General features: G+C 37.3%; 1 protein-coding gene across 14 annotated transcripts in view; it reads right to left on the bottom strand.

Moving 5' to 3' along the window:
- Nucleotides 1-18,937, bottom strand: part of EBF1 (EBF transcription factor 1) — a gene marked incomplete at its 5' end in the record, with an annotated part of 274,881 nt that overhangs the window by 34,520 nt on the left and 221,424 nt on the right. The gene's annotated exons all lie outside the window — the stretch shown is intronic.

The following is an 18,937-nucleotide window of genomic DNA, read 5'->3' on the forward strand; positions in this document are numbered from 1 at the left end:
CTACACTGAATGACCTTCTAGCTATATTTCCAGTCATATGATCACTTTAAAACTCAGATGTTAGTGAGACTTCAACATGTGCTTAAAATTTCCTAAGTGCTTTGGTGAACTAGAACAAGAGTCAAGCATTCTCAAGCATCTCTAAACTGCAGCACATCACGACTCTCCCATGCCAGTAGAGACAACTAAACTTTCTACAGCAATTTGTTAGCTTTTTTTTTTTTTTTGAGTTCAGTGAAAAAAAAAATAGTTTTTGTTTTTGTTTTTGTTTTTTTTCCCAATATGAAACTTTATATTTTTAGTCTTTTTTTTTTGGTGGAAAGGAAAAACCTAACAGTTTATTGTTGTTGTTGCTGGGGGGAGCGGGAGATTCACTTTAAAGTTTTTCTTAAACATATTTTGCCTTACCTTATTAATCACATTTATTTTTATTTTTTTTGCAAAAGCTCTGCCTATGAAATTATGAAGACATTTTGCACCTTGCATTATGATGGTTTTATTACGAACTTTATTATGGGGCTTGAATAATACCATCTGATTCATGTGAAAAGATTTAGCATCAGTGTACCTTCCAGTCTCGCTTTGTGTAAGCACTTCATTGAGGCTCAGTGAGTTACACAGCACCATCAGTCTCATCAAGTGTGGCACAATTTGTCCATATTCCCACTTTTTACGTGAAGAGCGCTTTTTTGTTGTTTTTTTTTTGTACTGCTAACATTAAAGATTGTCAGCAAGACCATACTGTTGTCATGAAAGTAATATCCTGTCCCTGGCTTGTTTTTAATTTAAAGAAACTGTTCCATTTAAACGATTATTTTCAAACCACTTTTCTAGAGTGGATAGTTGTGCTGGCAAACAAAGGATCAGATTTTTGTCTTCCTGGACTGTCAGACCATCCCAACTCTGTGAGCAGGCCCAGCAATGCTACTGCAAATTGAGACAGAAGGAATGTGATGTAGGGAAATCCAGATCTACCCAACAGCGGTCAACCAGAAGTGTACAGCTGATGGGGGATGGCTGGAGATGTACACAGTCCAGCAGAACCTCAGCATTTCTCTAATACCGGAAGTAAATATTCTGAGCGTATCTTGAAATGACTCAGAGTATTATGGTAACACCAGATTAGAAATCTTTCAGGGTGTTACCTTCTGGGCTATTGTCAGAAGTTCTTGATTACCCCAAAGATCCTGATGTTCCTCTAGTCTTCTATTTCTTTTAATGCATTTCCCTTTATCGGATATATCTGAATTTGATCTTTTGTTTATATTCAGGTTATCACATGGAACGGGTGAGAATAAAGCTTTTCCCTTGCTTGTGCCCTTTTTTGAATGGTTGGACCTATCTTTTATTTTTCCAAGTGTTTCCTTTCACACCCTGGCCATACGCTGTCCACTCTGTTCTGTAGTTTTGCAGAAAATATCATGGTACGTGTGTTTGTAAACATCTGATCTCATTACCTTTGAGTTTCCTTACATGGCTTCCTACTGCTGACCCATGTAGTTTAGACCTTCTTCAAATTTTACAGTAAATTAATTTACTGCTCTTTATATTTATTATCAAAACTAGATATCTGAGAAGATTAAAATCTGAGAAGATTAAAAAAAAAAAAAAAAAAAAAAACACAACACTGTTCTAATTTACATTTCTTTTGCAAATACGTTAGAAGATTTTAGTATGCTTCTGTCAAATGTGTTTCTTCTTTAATTCATTCTGGTTTATGGCCATTTTCCCCTTACATCCTTTGGGAAAGTAGTTACTAAATTCTGCAATATTATAAATGGAGGCCAGTTTTGAAATCCCCCCAGAGATAGCAGTCATTTTCTCATATCTTCCCACACATTCGACACATTTGAAATCCACAGAGTATTTCCTGTGAGTATTTTCTGAACTAAATGACCAAAAAAAAAAATGTTAATTTTATGGTCCAATCTCACAAGGCATCAAGCATCCTCTGAGAGATATTGAAAACTTTTTCTGCCTCAAATACCTTAAGCTTTGCTTTAGTTGTGGGGAAAAGGCTGCACACAGCAATTTGCTAGAGTGGGTGGGTCCTAAGCAGTAGTTGTCAAATATCACTCATTAGTCCATATCCATTCAACCCTTGCAGTCTTAGATATATATATTTAAAAAAAAAAAAAAAAGAAAAGAAAAGAAAAAAAAGAAAAGAAAAAAAAAAACACTTTACTGCCTGAACATCCAGCCACAAATTGGACAATATCAACCCTCCATTCCTAATGTCATTGATAATCCAAGTCAAATGCAATTAGTCATATCTCAGAGAAAGAGCCTTGTTTAAATATTTAACCCCAAATTCAGCGTGGAAGACACACTGGTTCCTGAATCAGTAGCTAGCAAAACTCCAAATAAAAGGTTATATTCTAATCTCCTGGCATTGCAGAAAAGCCAGTTCTCAGCCCACCACTCACGGCAGCTAACATGCAAGGTGAGATACCAGCTTCATGCAAAGTTTTCTCTCTGTCTGCTGGGAGAATAAGGCTGGTCTCTGCCTTTGAAGTCCATTCACAACACTTTTCCCAGTGCTCTAATTCAAAGAATATTTTATTTTCCTTGATTGGAAAAAGGAATCAATAAGGAATACAAACTCGTTGTTTATGATCTTGACATCCATACATTAAAAACAAGCTAACACATGCTGTACTTAAAATGCATTCCAATTACCCTAAATTTTAAAAGTACTATTGAAAGTACTACTAACTTTAAAAAACTGTATTAAATTCAAATAGGTCCCAAGGCTAATGGAAGCAATTTGTATACCAACCCAAACTGACTGGCCCACTTTTCAAAATACAGGTATGATAATCTTGCGGTTTTAAAAGGACATTTAAATTGAAAGACTGTGAATTTAGTACATAATTATACCAATAGAACCCTTTAACTTGTCAACTTGTAAATCTAAAAGGCTATCAATCATTTCTAAAGAGGAAATAAACCTTAAAATTCTTTGATTGACAGTGCTTACTTTTTATGTGAAAAAAAAAAAGGAGTAAAGTGGCCAGAAATCCATTTACAAAAGTACATTGTTTTACATAGGTGAGTAAAAAGCCAATAATTACACCTCCAAAAGACATATAAATCAAAGTAAGTACTTTTCCCTCACTTACATATTTTAAGTTGCAGTAAACTTCAGGTAACTTTTTATTAAAATACTTTTCCAAATGCAAAGCTTATTGAAGCCATTAATAGAGTAGCATTTTCATTTAAGCTAATATAATCATTTTTGCAAATACAAGATTTAAGCCATTTTTCTCCTTCCAAACAATAAACTTCCAGCCTGTCTCTTGTGTGAATTAGCTAAAATTACACCCAGGTGTACAAAATCTGTCTATCTATCCTAGTGTATGAGTTAAGGCACAATATTTATTATTCTTACCATTTTATGAATTACTTCTTAAACCCTTGAGGAAGAACTTTCTTTCAAATTAGACTCTAACAGAATAAGCCATGAAGCTCTTTATGCAGTGAGTCTAAAGCCATAACTCCCAAAATCTAAGGCTTTTAATCAAGAAAATGTACAATGCCTATGGAAATAAGGATGCGTACATTATATTCATCTTTTCAAAGTCCAACTTATTTTTCAACAGAAATGTTGCTTATACCTCTGAGAAAAATATTTCCACCATAACTATAAATTCAAATTCTGCTCAAATAATTTTAATAACTGCATGTAGATAACCCACCATCTTAAAAAGTCTTTCTCTTTCTCCTTTTTTTTTTTTTTTTTTTTTTTTTTTTTTTTGTTAAACTAGGCAGTGGAAGATTTTTTTTTTTTTTTTTTTTTTTTTTAATATTTCACATAATGAATTCCTACTGTGTCAATAAAGCTTTGGTCGTTAATTGAATGACTGTCTGATGTATCTGAGAGAGGAATTTGTTTCTTTGGCCATGCTGCCAACTTACAGCAGAATGATCGACACTTAATATCAGCAATTAAAAGGACCTGTTCAAATATCATATGGAATTCGTAGCTTGGGGTAGTGTAGGAGAACTCTTCACCGAGGAAAACTCATTCAGTGAATGCAGAGAGTAATTGAATTAGACACATTTTAACATTATTATTCAAAGAAAAATAAACACACACTACATAGAAGCATTATGGAAATATTTCAGAACGTAAACCATATCCAGTTAATTTGTTTCCCATGCATTCATGGTTTCATTTATTCCTTTTATTTCTCAGCCCTTGTTTCTTTTTCATCCTGTTTGACCCAAAACCAATGAGAAAGTAGCACTTAGACCTATGAACTTCCCATTTTCTTTTCCACTGGAAAAGGCTGCAAGAGGAGAGAAGGGACTCTAAGGGCTCAAATAACAGAAACGAAAAGATACCACGAAAGTCTGAAGGTTACAGACAAATTGGCCTTAGGTCCACAGGTCTATCAGTCCCTATTCCAGATGAGAAATCTGGTCTTGGTTGTTTTAAGTGAAACTCCCAGGGAAGGGCTGCATGTGGGAACTAAATGTCCCACACTGCTTGTTTCTGTGGAGCCCCAGAGAGTTGCTGGTTTTCTTGGCAAGACAGAGGCATCATAGGAGAAAATTTGCAGAAGGCAAAATAACCTGCAGAAGTGGAGTGCTATAGTGGCTGCAGATCACACCACAGGTTATGGCTAAAACAATGGCACAGAATAAGATTATTTAAGCTCTACCTTTGTCTGTACTAGAGTTCACTTTCTTTAAATTTGGCCCTACAACAGAAGGATGTTTCAAGTCCTGAATTATCATGTCAAAGAGACAGGGCTTTGGTGTCTTCAGTGCAGTTGTTTTGAGTTTTTTCCTGTCTGCTGTGAGAATCTTCCCCAACACATAAATAGAAGTTGACTCTGCGTCCAAGGCACAGTTACGTGTCTCAACACCTCAGAGCCATAAAAGACTATGAAGAACTCCATACAAAAAAGCTGCAGCAAACTCATGGCAATAAGGGCCAGGAACAGATTTAACATTTCTGTGCCCAATAATTAAATTAGGCCAGAACATTTGAAGGCACAGAGAATTAACATTTTAAATAAAATCAAGAAATCAAGGGCAGCTAAGGACTTCTTTTCTTCTGGAAACATGGATTCACCTCCAGCAACTCAGATGCCAACCTCTAGAATCATCTCTCTTCTCTTCTGATCTGTACTTCTGACTATTTCCCCACTGTATGGTGTGGGATGCATGTGGCACCAAATGAGAGCAATCTCTTGAACAGCTCTGGGTTCTGACTCTCCACTCTTACTGAGCATGGACTTAACAAGGAGACAGAAAATGGCAGCTCCTGCCTGTTGTAGAGGCAAGATACTGCCACAGAGCTGATCCAGGGCGTTTGTGTTTGCTAGCAGCCTCTGGCTTCTGCCTCCAGGCTTTGGGTGATTTTTGCTAGAAGCTCCTAACAGAAATAAATCCTTGACTCTGAGAGACAGCTGCCCGGAATAGGACAGGATAGACCATATTTTTATCAAGCTCTAGGTGCCAAAATGTCTTGCTAGGGCCCTGCAGTACAGCAATACTAACAATGGATGATATTACAAAGCAACATCTTGATGTACCATGTTGTAAGCAAACCCTACCCAACAACTCATGCATAGTGGTCTCTTTTTGCCTGCTATACAACACAGCAAGAAAAAACCACTTCAAAACCCCATCATCACATATAAATAAAAGTCTGTTTTGCAAATCTCCTTGCAAAGGCTATTCCTTTGCTAATTAAAGATCGTTAAATGAAAACATGCAAGCATTTGAGCTATTTGTTGTTGTTGTTGTTGTGAATTTGGCTTGCTTTTTATAAAGTTTCCTTTCCACTGACTTTCCCTGGAGTGTTTATTCCCACAAGCAATGGAAAACGGAAGTGGGTGGGACAGTGAGAGCCTGCACAGAAAGGTTGGAGCTAGAAAGGCCCTTCCAGAGCTAACTCAGAATTTCCTTGCTTTTCTGGCCTCACTATTCCCTCACTTAAACATATTCTTGTGCGCTGAATTTCCCTTTTAAAAATCTAACTGTGACACGATATCGTATTTTTAATTGGAAATAGAGAAAGCAATATTCAAAATGTAATTCTCATATCTTATTGCCATCTTATGTCCAAAAAGACAACATGTGTATGTACCAAGCAAAAAGAAAAATGTAGAGACCTGTCAAATAATAAATCTAACACCTAGATCTCTTGAGTTTTCCTAGTGACTGCTCTTTACTTGAACTAAAGATGCAATAGGCCAGCTTTTGAGGCAGCTCCAGTGTGTTCATCAGTGTTATTACAAACATGATAGACAGCGTGATATTTTCTTCCCGATAACAATTTTTCTCCAGCAACTAAGAACCAGAGGAGACATTCCCTGCCCACCTAGCCCAGTCTCTGCAGGCAGTGGGGGTGCTGAAGATGCAAGGAATGCATGTCTTGAGCCCAAATTTTGTTATGAAAGTTATGGAATTAAATTACTTGATCTGTCTAGCAAGGATCATGTGTTGGTTTCTCAAAATACATCAACTCTGAATGTTCACTCTTAGCAACCCGCAGCCTGGCTGGGGGGAAAAAAAAAAAAAAAAAAAAAAAAAAAAAAAAGAATCAAACAATTTGTGAGCTTCACAGTTTCTTCTGTCTTTAACTGCACCGACCTCTTGTCTAATGGAGAAAATATGGACCTAAGCGAGTCTGAAACAGAGTCCAGTTTCAGGCACTGGAATTTGAACATACCAATTTCAGAACAGGCTGGTAGAATTCACTAGGGATACGTATACAGAGGGCCAGGAAATTAATGCATCTTGGTTACTTCATCTAGTCATCTGGGTTAATTGATGCATCTTTAGCAGCCATTATAAAAAGGGAATAAACAGCATTTGCACGTGAACATTCTCCTATGTCAGACACATTCTGGTAATATGTGAGCACGCAGCAAAAAAAAATTACTGAAAATGCCTAGATCTCAATGGATTACTGCTTCTTTTAAATAAATGTGCTGTCATATACACAAGCACAAAAACGCATACAGGCCAAGATTTAAAATAATGGCTGCCTAAGGTTGGCTATAAGGTCTATATTTAGGTCTACTTAAAAACATTTAAAAAATAGACCCTGTATTTATTTTTAAACTGTTGGCTCAGAAACAGATACAGAGATGTACCATAGGAAATGCTAAAATGTCACCTCATGTAACCTTTTCTTTCATTTTTAATATGCTTATTTTCAACATCTTTCCTGTGCATGGACTCCTCAGATTCCACAATGAACACACAGATGCCTTTAAAATTTTCATAGAGAGAATTTGGGGTAGCGTATAGGAAGTCGTTTCCTTTTGTTACCCTTCACTAACTCCTTTGAGGTAGACAGCATTGAAAACCATTGTTGTAGCATGTTGGTATGTGGAAGTATTTTCTTTTGAATAGTCCCCTCTTTCTCTTTTAACCCTGCTATTTCTCGTCTTCTTTTCAGATTATAAAAAAGATTATCAGGGTATGCAATGCATAAATGAAACATACAGTGTCCTGCCTCAGCACCAAAGCCATTCCTATTATAAACCATCTTAGCATAATTTGGCTGTTTCTAAAAATTGTAGACTTCTGATGTACAAATGCACTATTGTCAGAGCAAAAAGAATCTTCATGAGAGAAAACTGGAAAAACACCAGCTAACACAACCAAAATGTCTGCAAATGAGATTCATGGAGAAGAACAGGTAGACCTGAATCACAAAAACGAGATGAATTGTGCCTAGGTGTAATGAGCATTGTGTTCTCAGAAGAGACTGACCTCCTGTGAGGTTTAATTTAAATCTTTAATCCTTCTTCATAACTAAGCTTAAATCCCTTGAGAAAACAATAGTTTCCAAACATCTTCATTGCTAAACATTAACTTTGATTTGTCTACATGAAATAGCGATAAGGCTACTCACTCGAAAGTAAAAGGACCATTTTGGCTGTAACCTGGGTGATGCAGCAAATTGTTTTAAATTAAAACAGGTTTGTTTTTTGTAACATTTAAATAGCAATGCGCAATTGGAGAGCTCTCAGTAGTCTCTGATTTTAGCAGCCATTATATCACCTGCTTCTGTAACTGTTCAGACTTTTTTTTCACAAAAATTTTGACAATAACTGTTATCAAGGATAAAAAAAAAAAAAAATCATACCAGCCTGTCTGATAAACATGTTTCCCTGCCCTCACACCCCAGTGAGCACTGTGACACTATACTTTTATCATCTAGTGTGTGCTCAGAATGAGCTTAGAACAGCAATTGCCAGGAATAGGCAGGCGATAAACTGCATTGATTTAACACATCTTGTTTTCAATCATGCTCGGATTTTCTGAGCACGCATTTTTCCTGTACTCCGGCTTGTAGCTTTTATCTGACGAGCTGATCCCTTTTCACTGGAAAATGAAAAGGTCGCACAATAAGACACGGTTTACTGGAACTTGAGCACGCACCAGGGAAAGTATTTTAGATAAATACTGTCAGACATAGTGGAGCTGAATTTCAACAACACAATTGCTAAACAACAATACTTATTACTCTCTAGAACAAGCCTACAAGCAACTTATGGCTCACAGCAGGGGAGATCTCAGAGTTAGGCTCAATAGTTAAAGAAGCTTTATTCAAGTCTCTTTAAAGATGCACTATTGCTTTTGCTTTACACGCACCGACTAGCCATACCTCAGGACCAAATTAAATGCCTCTTAACTGCTTTCCTAGGTAATTTGTAAATGGCAGCAAACCATATCAATAACTTTTTTCTTCTTTACTTATTTATTGGTGATAGAAGTGCAGTAGACTACGTAACTCATTTAATTGAATCACACGGGGCACTGGGCGGTGTTCAAAGTGAGAGTAATTTAACCGAAATTGATTAATTAGGCAAGGTGAGTTGCTGAGGAGGTCAGTAAACAAACAAGGAGTAACGTGGCATGACCTGTCTATGAATGACCAGGATAGAGCAAACACATAATGATAATTGTAATTTGTTTTTCCCCCCATCTGAAGCAACTGTAATGATCCTGACCAATACAACACTAGAAGCAAAGTATCTTTAGCTATTCCTACCAGGAGGGGCAAGTGCACTTACTGCAGCACCTAAACCTACCAAATCCACCTCTTTTTTTTTTTTTTTTTTCCAGAAGAAATTTTTTTAAAACTCAGAAAAGTGGCCTTTCCATCCTCTTCCCCTTTTTAGACTTTGGAAGCGACTTATCTTTGCGAATGCTTCCCAGATTGCTCTCCTTTTCCAGCAATCTTTCTCAGGAGCAGGACCCCGTTTTTCATGGACCCCAAACCTTCTCCCTCATTTACAGGTGCCAAAACTCCTGCCCAGCTCCTTAATGAATAACACAGACTGCAAGTGAGGATGGCAGGTTCAGTAGAAGGATTCCTTCCACACAGGCTATTTGCTGTGGCGGCAGTGGGTTCAGCTGTACGGTGTTATTCTGAACAAATTGTGCCCTGCTAGTGAATAGCACAAACAGTTGATATTCACAGGTGAAAGCAACCCTTCCTGCCTTTTCCCTTTTCCCTGAATATATCATCACTCACTGTTTTTCATAATACTTGTACACAGTTCTTCAATTTCTGCAAAAATAAACCAGGGGTGAGGAACTCCAGCCCAATCCCGTCTGCAGTTTAGAAGAAAGAGACCAGCCTTCCCTGGGCTCTGGTCACCAAGACACCAGCAGCTGCTGGCTCAGCTCAGCCCTGACAGCTGAGATACAGCAATACCTCCCAGTCCTTGTGGAAGCCTGCAATATAAAAGGGATGTCCCTAAAAGACAGCATCATCCCCACAAGCATCCTTCCCATTTTTCAGCAAGGTCAGTGTAAAACTGGTGTGAAATATTTACATTTTCTCTGCTTCTCCTATATGATTACTGAGATGGGGATGTTCTCCTAAGGATTCTATGATTCTCCTAAATGCACTTATTAGTCACTCAAGCCCAGCGTAAACTCATCGCAAATTCACTTTGCCCAAGATCCTTAATCAGTGTAGAGCAGAACTGTTTTGTCAATTCTTCTGAAATGACACTGATTTTTACTGGTTGGGGGTGAGCTTCTGTTTTTCATATACATATCAGATAGCCAAGCCTCTGCCTCTAGTCGGATACATCCATCTTTCTCGGATGTTCTGCTCACATTGTAAGACTGACAGAATGAATATGGTAAATAATATTTAAATTATGTTTTGAATTATAATTTTAAATAGGCAAGTCACAAGCAAAGCGATAGACCTCAAGACAACTATAAAGTAAAATTCAACTTCGTATGCAAGGCCACTTTACATTCAGCCCTGTGAGCCTATCTGCAAGAAAACTCATATAAGCATTGATTTCTCCCTCTCACCTGGCAAGTTTTTTGGTTCTGTTTTTTTGCTAGACAAGGAAGTTGAAAATCCGTGCTGCATTTTTAGGATTATCTCATGCAACACAGGCAGAATTCTGATACGTCTTCTTCATTAAGTGCTCATAATCCCAGAAATGAAAGTAACTCATTTCTTCCCAGGGTGCCTGTTAACTGAGAAACTCATCTTAATTGAATGCACAGATCAGTTAACCATCTCCAGATTCGGAAACCATTAGTGCCCCATTTGCACAGCAGCACGGCTGGCAGGTCTCCTCCCTCCACTGCGCTTGAGGGGAATCTGGGATTCTGCAGAGGAGGGGAGGTGCTGGAGGTGATGAGCAAGCACTGGCAAGGGCTTACACTCATGACAAAATGAGTGCTCTGGGGCCGAGCAGGCCTTTGCTAAATTGTCAGCTCTAGATCACCTTGCAAGTCAATTACAGAGAAATCAACAAATCCTGCAGTTCTGCCCCCGAATACTAGTTAAGGAGCCTCCAAACATGCCTAAAGAGAGATGGAATCTGGAGCCTCACAGGCATAAGAGAAAAGGAAGTAAAAATAATTGCCTATTTCACTCCCTTCTCATCCTGCCTCTCTCCTACCATCACAATTTACCATCTAGAACATACTCAGTACACCAGCAAAGATGCAAATGGAAATTAAAAAAATATCCCATGCGCAGCTGTTGGCCTATATAGCTGATGGCTCAACATAAACAAACAAACAATTGTGAAAGGCTGGGGCAAGTGAGGAACCCAATTGAAACCCAGTGTGCTGCTATGAAACACTTGTGACATTACATTTATACATGTGAACTGACCTGTGGTGGTCACTGCTGAGTCTGGGATACGCAGCAAAACATCTCTGCTGGTTGGTGTTGCTCCGAGGCGGTAACCACATCCTTCTACATTTGTCTGCCAACTGACTGACGCTGTTCTGAGACAGCTGAATTCTTTGCATTCAGATAGGGCTAACCAAATTAGACATTTTTCTTTTAATAGGATTTTTAAAAAGTATTGTGTTATTGGATTCATTTTTCCTAAAACAGAAATATTACAATTTCCCCAACACAAGGCAGAGGTAAAATAAAAACTGTTTAAAAAAAAAAAAAAAGACTGTTAAAAATGTTAAAAACTGCAAGATGATCAGAAAATAGAGTAGAAGATATAAAGATACCACCAATAATCATAAATGACCACAGAGGTTTAAAATCATGCATTTGTGTCTGTTTATGTCTTAATTTTCTACGCATCATTGACAGCCTATAGGAAAAATCATATCTCAGCTCTGAAGTTATCAATAAAATACCTTCAGAGTGACATGGTATTGCCTATTTTCTTGTGTAAAAAAAATAAATAATAACGTCCATGCAATTCAAAACAAAGCCCAAACCTCACAATAATGGATTACATTATTGTTTGGAAACTATTTGTTTCTAGTGGATTTCATGAAAACTGTCATCATTATAAAAAATTGCCACCAATGTGCATCATATTAATATGCCTTAAAGTCCAATACTGACACAAACAGTACCATCAGGTGATAAAAACAAAGATGTTGCAAGTGTGACATGAAAAAGAATATTTCAATGTTAAAATCTAATTTAGCAATTTGCAAATTGCTGGTCTAAAAGGAGGAATTTAACATTAATCATGCTGGAAGTGGCATACTTATCAGTAACTGATTTGTAGCTTTCCAGGCAGTAAGCAATATATATAAATATATTCCTGGGTCCATCAGCAGTATGCAAGAATGCGCTTAAACAGACAAACTCACTAAGGCCCCGAGTGAGCAAAGTATTAAGCACCTGGCTGCCAGAGTTAATTAGTCTGTGCAGATCAATGCACTAATGCTGCTGCTCCTGCTCCTAACCAGCTCTGTCATAACCGGCCAGGGCATCTCTGCTGGAGCTATGTAACTCAACAGCGAAGCTTTCTCTTCCTCCCCCATGACCCGCAAGCATGCCAAGCCCATCACCTGGGTGTCTGACCACTTGTAAGGACACCTCAGCTCACCAAGGAGGACACAGGGACAGAGGCAGGAAGGAATGGCTTCCCGTGCTGTCCCCCAGCTTTGCACATTTAAAAGGAGCTACCTCTTTTTTGGCCCAAGATGCAATTTTCTACAGCGCAAAGCAGCCACCGAGGCTATCAGAAACTGGCTCCACGCACTGAAGAAATTGCCAAAATATGAAAGATGTGTTCAGTTCAATGCTTTGGACTTCCAAACAAAATGCTTTCATTTTGCACTGAAAAGACAGTGTTGATGCACTTGTATCACCAGGCTGGCAGAACCTGGGGACAGCTAGGGGGTATGGACCACACCTTTGATGCTAATCCAGAAAGGAGAATCCTACCAGTGGAGCTTATTACTTCATTGCTATTGATTTTTACGTCCTGTGTGGTCTCTAACCGAGCACATGACACACGTTCAGTGGCAAAGGTAATTATCCAAAATGAATCTAAGTGTAGATGATTGATTAAAAATTGAGACTGAAAATGTACTGTGTCAAATTAAACCCTAATATGCTAGCATAATTATTTGTCTTAAAACATGAAAGATTTGTTTGTTGTGGATTTTTTTGTTTGTTTGTTTTGTTTTGTTTAATTTTACTTAAAACAGGTCTAACAGCCTTCTCTTAATGGAAGCCACAGAAAAATGTTGTGTATGCATGTGTGTGTACAAATGCTTATGTGGCCAAAAATGTGTTATCTGCATCTCTTAGCACATAATTCCAATAACACAAAATAACACAGTAATATCCTATATATGCATGTGTACAGTGGCTCAGAAAGAAGACAATCCTTCCTCTGACCTGTAGCAAGTGGTAGATTACCAATGGAGCAGATGCATCCTAGCCTGAGATAGATAAAACTGAGAAAGACACAGCAATGTTATACTTAGATGTGGACTTGCAAACTGGTAGATGCTTTTTTTCTGAGCAGCAAAGGAAAATATAATGTCACATTTTTCTGCCAAACTTTGTCACACAGAACAAAAGTGAATGAGCAAGAAAAAAGAGGCAACAAATTCCCAAGGGTTCTCCTGCTCAATTCAAGGCGACCCAGACCTGTCATTCCCCTTCGTTCCCTTTCCTTCTGCAGTCTGCCCACACCAGCAGTGTGACAGACAGAGAGCCCTTCAAAAACTACTGTTTTGTTAGTTTGTCACAAGTATAAAATAAAACATGTAATGAAAGACATAAAAAAGGAAAACAAATATATCATCTCCTGTTCCCCTAGAACAAAACTGGACCAAAAAAAATTTTTTTTTTCAACATTCAAATATTCAGAAATGAAATGACTGAAAGGGGAGAGATGGGACTAATCCAACTCTGTTCTAAAGCTTGTTGTACTGTGACATACCATAATATTCCACAGGCAACATTCATCTTACTTCAGCTAATCATGTATGATGGACACCGACCCACCAAAGGCTGGTGCAAGTATCGGATGGCAGAATTCAGTTTCAAGTACTCTCAAAAAATTATTCAAGTTTGACTTTTATTACTTATAACTGCTAAGCATACAAAACATTATTTATTATTGGTTAGCCTCTTCAATCCCACTGGATTAAAGAACACATTACATGATTGGGTCAGATTTTTTTTAAAGCATTAAAATCTCAGTATTTCAATCAGATTATAACTGTGGTGCCTCTAAATTTCAGGGCATTACCCCAGTGTAGATATAGCAGTCAAGATGTTGATGTAATTTTCAATAGCAAAAGTGAAATAACCTCTCAGCAATATTTTTTGCCTTACGATCAGAGCTCTTTCCAGATTATTTGACATCATACATCCCCTGTAATTTACAGCAGTCCTGCATTGGGTCTCGATTTTGGAGTTGGGGAACAAACAGCCATAAAGCCATAAAATTTAGTTACTTATGCCTACCCACTTAGAAATTCTCAGTAGGCACCAAATGAACTCTAAAAGTTCAAAAAGACTCAAAAAAAAAAAAAAAAAAAAAAAAAAGACTCAAAGACTCAAAAAAAAAGACTCAAAGACTCAAAAAGACTCTAAATATAATTCAAGTTCTGACTGTAACTAACAGAGTCAAAATCACACTGAAAGTCTGAGAGATAAAAAAAAAAAAAAAAAAAAAAGCAAAGCAAAAAAAAAGTCTTTCTGCAGTAGGAAGACAGGATACTTTGCTGTTATGGATCTATAGTTTGCAGCATCTGGTAAGTGGTCAGTAGTAACTTCAGCCAATATACAGACCCTGTTATTATTCATGTTTTAGCTGGCTAACGATGTGAACAATCACAAGGAACAAGATTCAAAGTTCTGTTACTCTGTGTTTGCTGGACAATGTTAAAAAGTCACCTACTAGGAACAATTTTTCAGTAGCAAACTGCATAGGAAAGGAGCTGCGAATCAAGGATTTCCTCCCATTCCAAAGCAAATCAAATTTTCTAACTTCACCTTAAACCAATGAGTACAGATAAGTATCAACCCAACATTGTATTATCACCTTCAAGTAGAATTTATCTCATTTGAGGTTTTTAAGTGTATTTACACTCTTAATTTGAAATCTTTGGAAACATGTAACAGCCCAGAAAATTGACATTTAGAGACCATCACTAATTTCATGTTAAAATAACAGGATCTATGACAGAAAATCAGTATTCTTCAATCTGCAGTGTACAAACTCAAGATCCCAGATATTCTGCAAGCGGTACTTGGTGGTCCATGAAAGGGAATCAAGAGAGTCTATTGTCAGCAAGCTTAAGTCTACTGAACAATTAATTGCTCAAGGGTTTGAATTTCCACTGGAAAATATTTAGGTGTCCACAACTCTGAAAAATGTTTAAAAGACACTGCAATAAATGGTTTGTTAGCACAAGCTCTCCTCCCGCTGGAAGCTTTGCTACATACATTGAGGCACCAGTTTGGAAAGCTGTGGATATTTTCTGCTGAATGGGGCCCTTGGAGAGGAAATATTTGATTTACTTCAGAGTTCTCATTTCCTTGAATTGCAAATAAAGTGTAATTTGATTAAATGTAAATGAATCCTACAATACTTTTGGTGGCTTGTCTGAAACAATTGATTGTAATGGGCATCCATCATTTGGTTTGATTTTAATTCAGAGACAAAAAAGGCAAAATGAGGAAACTAAAGCAAGTGGCACTAACATTCTAGAGCTGGAGCAGTTGAGATTTCTGGTGCTGGACTGTCATTTCCATTGTTCTCAGCGAGCAAGCAATATAGAGGAGGGAAATGCAACAGCAAAAGGAAAAGAATTACGTGAAACATATGTAGGAATAGATCTAGAGGAAAATTAAGCTTTTTGACAATGTATTATGTTTGATTAGCTTAAAAAGCACAGATTGTTAAATTTATTGTAACACTGATATTCTAAAATGAATAAGTAAATAAGATAGATATTGTTCTGTGTTTCTCAGTTATAAACAGAAGCTTCCCTTTTTTTTTTTTTTTTTTTTAATAGATCACCCAATTCCTTTTTTTCATCAATATAATGTCCAAATTTCCAAGCGTACAATGCTGGTTTCAGCAGTTCTTGTGGCCTGAAATAATAAAAGGGAAGTGAAATTTCTAATGACACAGGCTTGATAAACTTTTGGTATCACTCTCTTCAAAAGTGGAACTACTTCAACCACAGAGATAATTATAGATGACCAGATTGTAACTGCTTTATTGCTCCTTTTTCCTCATAATTTTTCATTTTGGAAAGTCAAGTGAAAAATGTGGTTTCAATTTCCGACAAATTGCACACAATTTGTTTTTAACAAGAAAATAGAAAGAGATGGTATGGTCTTTGAAGTAAATTACAGAGATGAGTTTGTTTCTTTGTTTTTCAGCATCATCAGAATAACAAAATACAAAATGCTGAAAAGATGACTGTGAAAAAAAGGCAACTGTACTAAGGAAAGCAGCACATAATTCTTTATCTAAATATCCTCTGAGCAATTTAACAAGGTAATGCAATTGCTCCAGCCTTTTTCCCTCTGTTTTACCAGACTGGCGCTTAAAAGAAATCAAGCTGCATACACGTGTTACAGGAAATCTTCTAATAAGAAAATGCTGTGTACATAACTATCTTGCTCTCTCAGAAGGTAACAGCAATTGCCAAAGTGCAGTGCAAAGCATCCCTATTCAGACCATATTAAAAAGGCCTGGATAAATACTTACATGGAACTAACAAAACAAGGGGAAAAATCTAAGCCAATAGAAGACAGAGCCAATATTTGTTTTGCCCAAGAGGTATGTAGGACTCAAATTAGTGCGTGGTTTTACCTACTTTACCCATACCTATAATTACAATACATATATTAGGATCCTAAATCAAATTAAAGGCTACCGAGCTTTACTTTAGCAACAATGGTCCAATAGAGGTTTTAGAGGAGTTGGAAGATGCCCTGGAGCAGGTAACAGCAGCATAAAGCAGACATTCAGAGGGAATCCTGCCAGTGCTGCCAGCACAGGAGCAAGCAGGCTGAGCTCAGGACATACAGGTAGACAACCCAGGTTCAACCAAGCCCATCAATCAGCAAGGCTATGAAATGGGTCAGTGGAGATTAAAATACAAGATGGGAAGTCCAGCAAACATTTGAAGTCAGGCAGTCAAGACTAATTGTAAGGACTGTGGGTACTGTAATTCTTAGTATAATCCCTAGGAATTTTGCAAAGCTTGACATTTAAATTCCTAATTTAATAGGGCTCTTAAGTGACCTGAAGAGTTTCTTCAGCTTTCACTGTGTTATTTAGCTGCTTCTGTGTTAATATGTTCTTGAGACTTAAAGGGTAATAATTGATTAATATTGCTTTTAACCGTAATAATACTGAAAATCACTCAACGATTTACACAAGTATGAAAACTTTATCAATTTTCTTTATAATGTTGAAAAGTGTGCAGAACTTTTGAAAAGACATAGTAAACAAAATAGACCTATTTTTAACAAATTTTAGTGCAAAAATTTTTTGTTCTGAAAGAACATGTGAAAAAGTCAATTTTCCTTCAAAAAAAATAAAAAAGTAGTACTTTGAAAAAAAAAAAAAAAAAAAAAAAGGAAAGAAAAAGAAACAACCGTCCATAAAAATTCAATTTACCAAATTTGAGAAATCTAGAGGGATAAAAGTTATTAGGGAATTACTGCAGAAATCTGAGAAAATAACTGTGATGAATTTCATGCAGCTTCAGACTTTATTACACAAATCCCTAGGAAATTTTTTCATTAGAAAACTTCCATTGGCCGATAACAGTGCAAATCTCAAACTGTTTTCTAAAAAAATATGTGTGCAGCCGCGAAACTGCATAACTGCTCTACTGACACCCTTTGTCATATTCATTTCCTGTGTTAGCCATAATATGCAGTTTCTGTCTGTCCTACGGCTGTAATCAGTACAGAGAGAAAAAAATACCCACACAAGTATTGCCTTGGTTTAAATGGATGCTGCACTACAAACACCTTGACCCTCAAAAAAATAATTCTTTCAGTGGGTAGAAACATGTGGTCCTACTTCTTTCCAGAGGCTGGTGCTCAGCAAGAGCATGTCTTCAGATTGCAATTGTCCCTTCCTGACTGCAAATGCAAAGAGTTTAAGAGAAGAGGGTTTTCTTCACCCCGCATGTCCCCGCAGAGCCAGAACGCACACCTCAGTCATTTATCATCATGCCATCACAACCTGCCAGCTTGACAATGATTTTTCCCCCGGGGTTTCTAGACTAGAAATGTTATTTAGGTTACAAAAACAATTGCATGTTTTCTCCTTCCTGAGGCAGTGTAGACCTGTAAGCATGCAAATGAAAGGACTGAAAGCCTCCCAGGGCTGCAGCCACTGCTCACTCCTCAGCACTCTCACTCCCTGCCCAGGGAAATATACGCTGATGGAGGAAGAAGTTGTGCCCAAGCACGTGGTGCATGGTGAGATGTTATGACCACCGTAACCTGTGCTTGCTTTGGTATCAATGGTTCAACAGTCTTACTGCGTGATCTTACATAAAGCAATTTTCTTCAGCCTCCAAATCAGCTATAAATTATTTTCCTCCTTTCATTTTTCCTCCCCTTCCCCCATTGCTCGATCAGAACTGTCCGTTTCACTCCTCCACCTCCTCATGGATTAAAGGGGAAAAAAGGACAAAACTTGCAAACCCAAGCACATTTGTCTTCAGAAGTGCTAGAATGCTGCCCCGTTCCAGGACTGAACTTTTTTTTTTTCTTTTTTTTTTTTTACTTTGCACAATTTCTTATTATTTTACATAGGTAAATATTACCTGTGCTCATTATAAAATTCTTGCTGCTAATATATTTTTGCCAACCAATCAAATATAATAGCTTTGCAGATATCAGCAGATAAACAGAAATGCAATGTTGCATGATGGAGTTTAATGTTGTGGAAATGTTGGGGCATTTGTTCTAAAATTCCACTGGCCTTTGCTGACCTTTTTTGAATCTTTGCTTATTGCCACAGTAAGGAAGCACTACAATATGATTAGGAACTTTTATACGTAGATCCTGAAAATCAATATTTAAGTGGATATTTCCTCAATTACATCATTTCTGATTACATGCAATCAAAAAATACAGTGTAGGGGTCCCAATTATACAGAGCATAGGAAATATATGTGATACAGAAAATAGATCAAAAGCCACACTATGGGA

The sequence above is a fragment of the Aythya ferina genome (genome assembly GCF_964211825.1).
Source record: "Aythya ferina genome assembly, chromosome: 14".
Taxonomy (NCBI): Eukaryota; Metazoa; Chordata; class Aves; order Anseriformes; family Anatidae; genus Aythya; species Aythya ferina.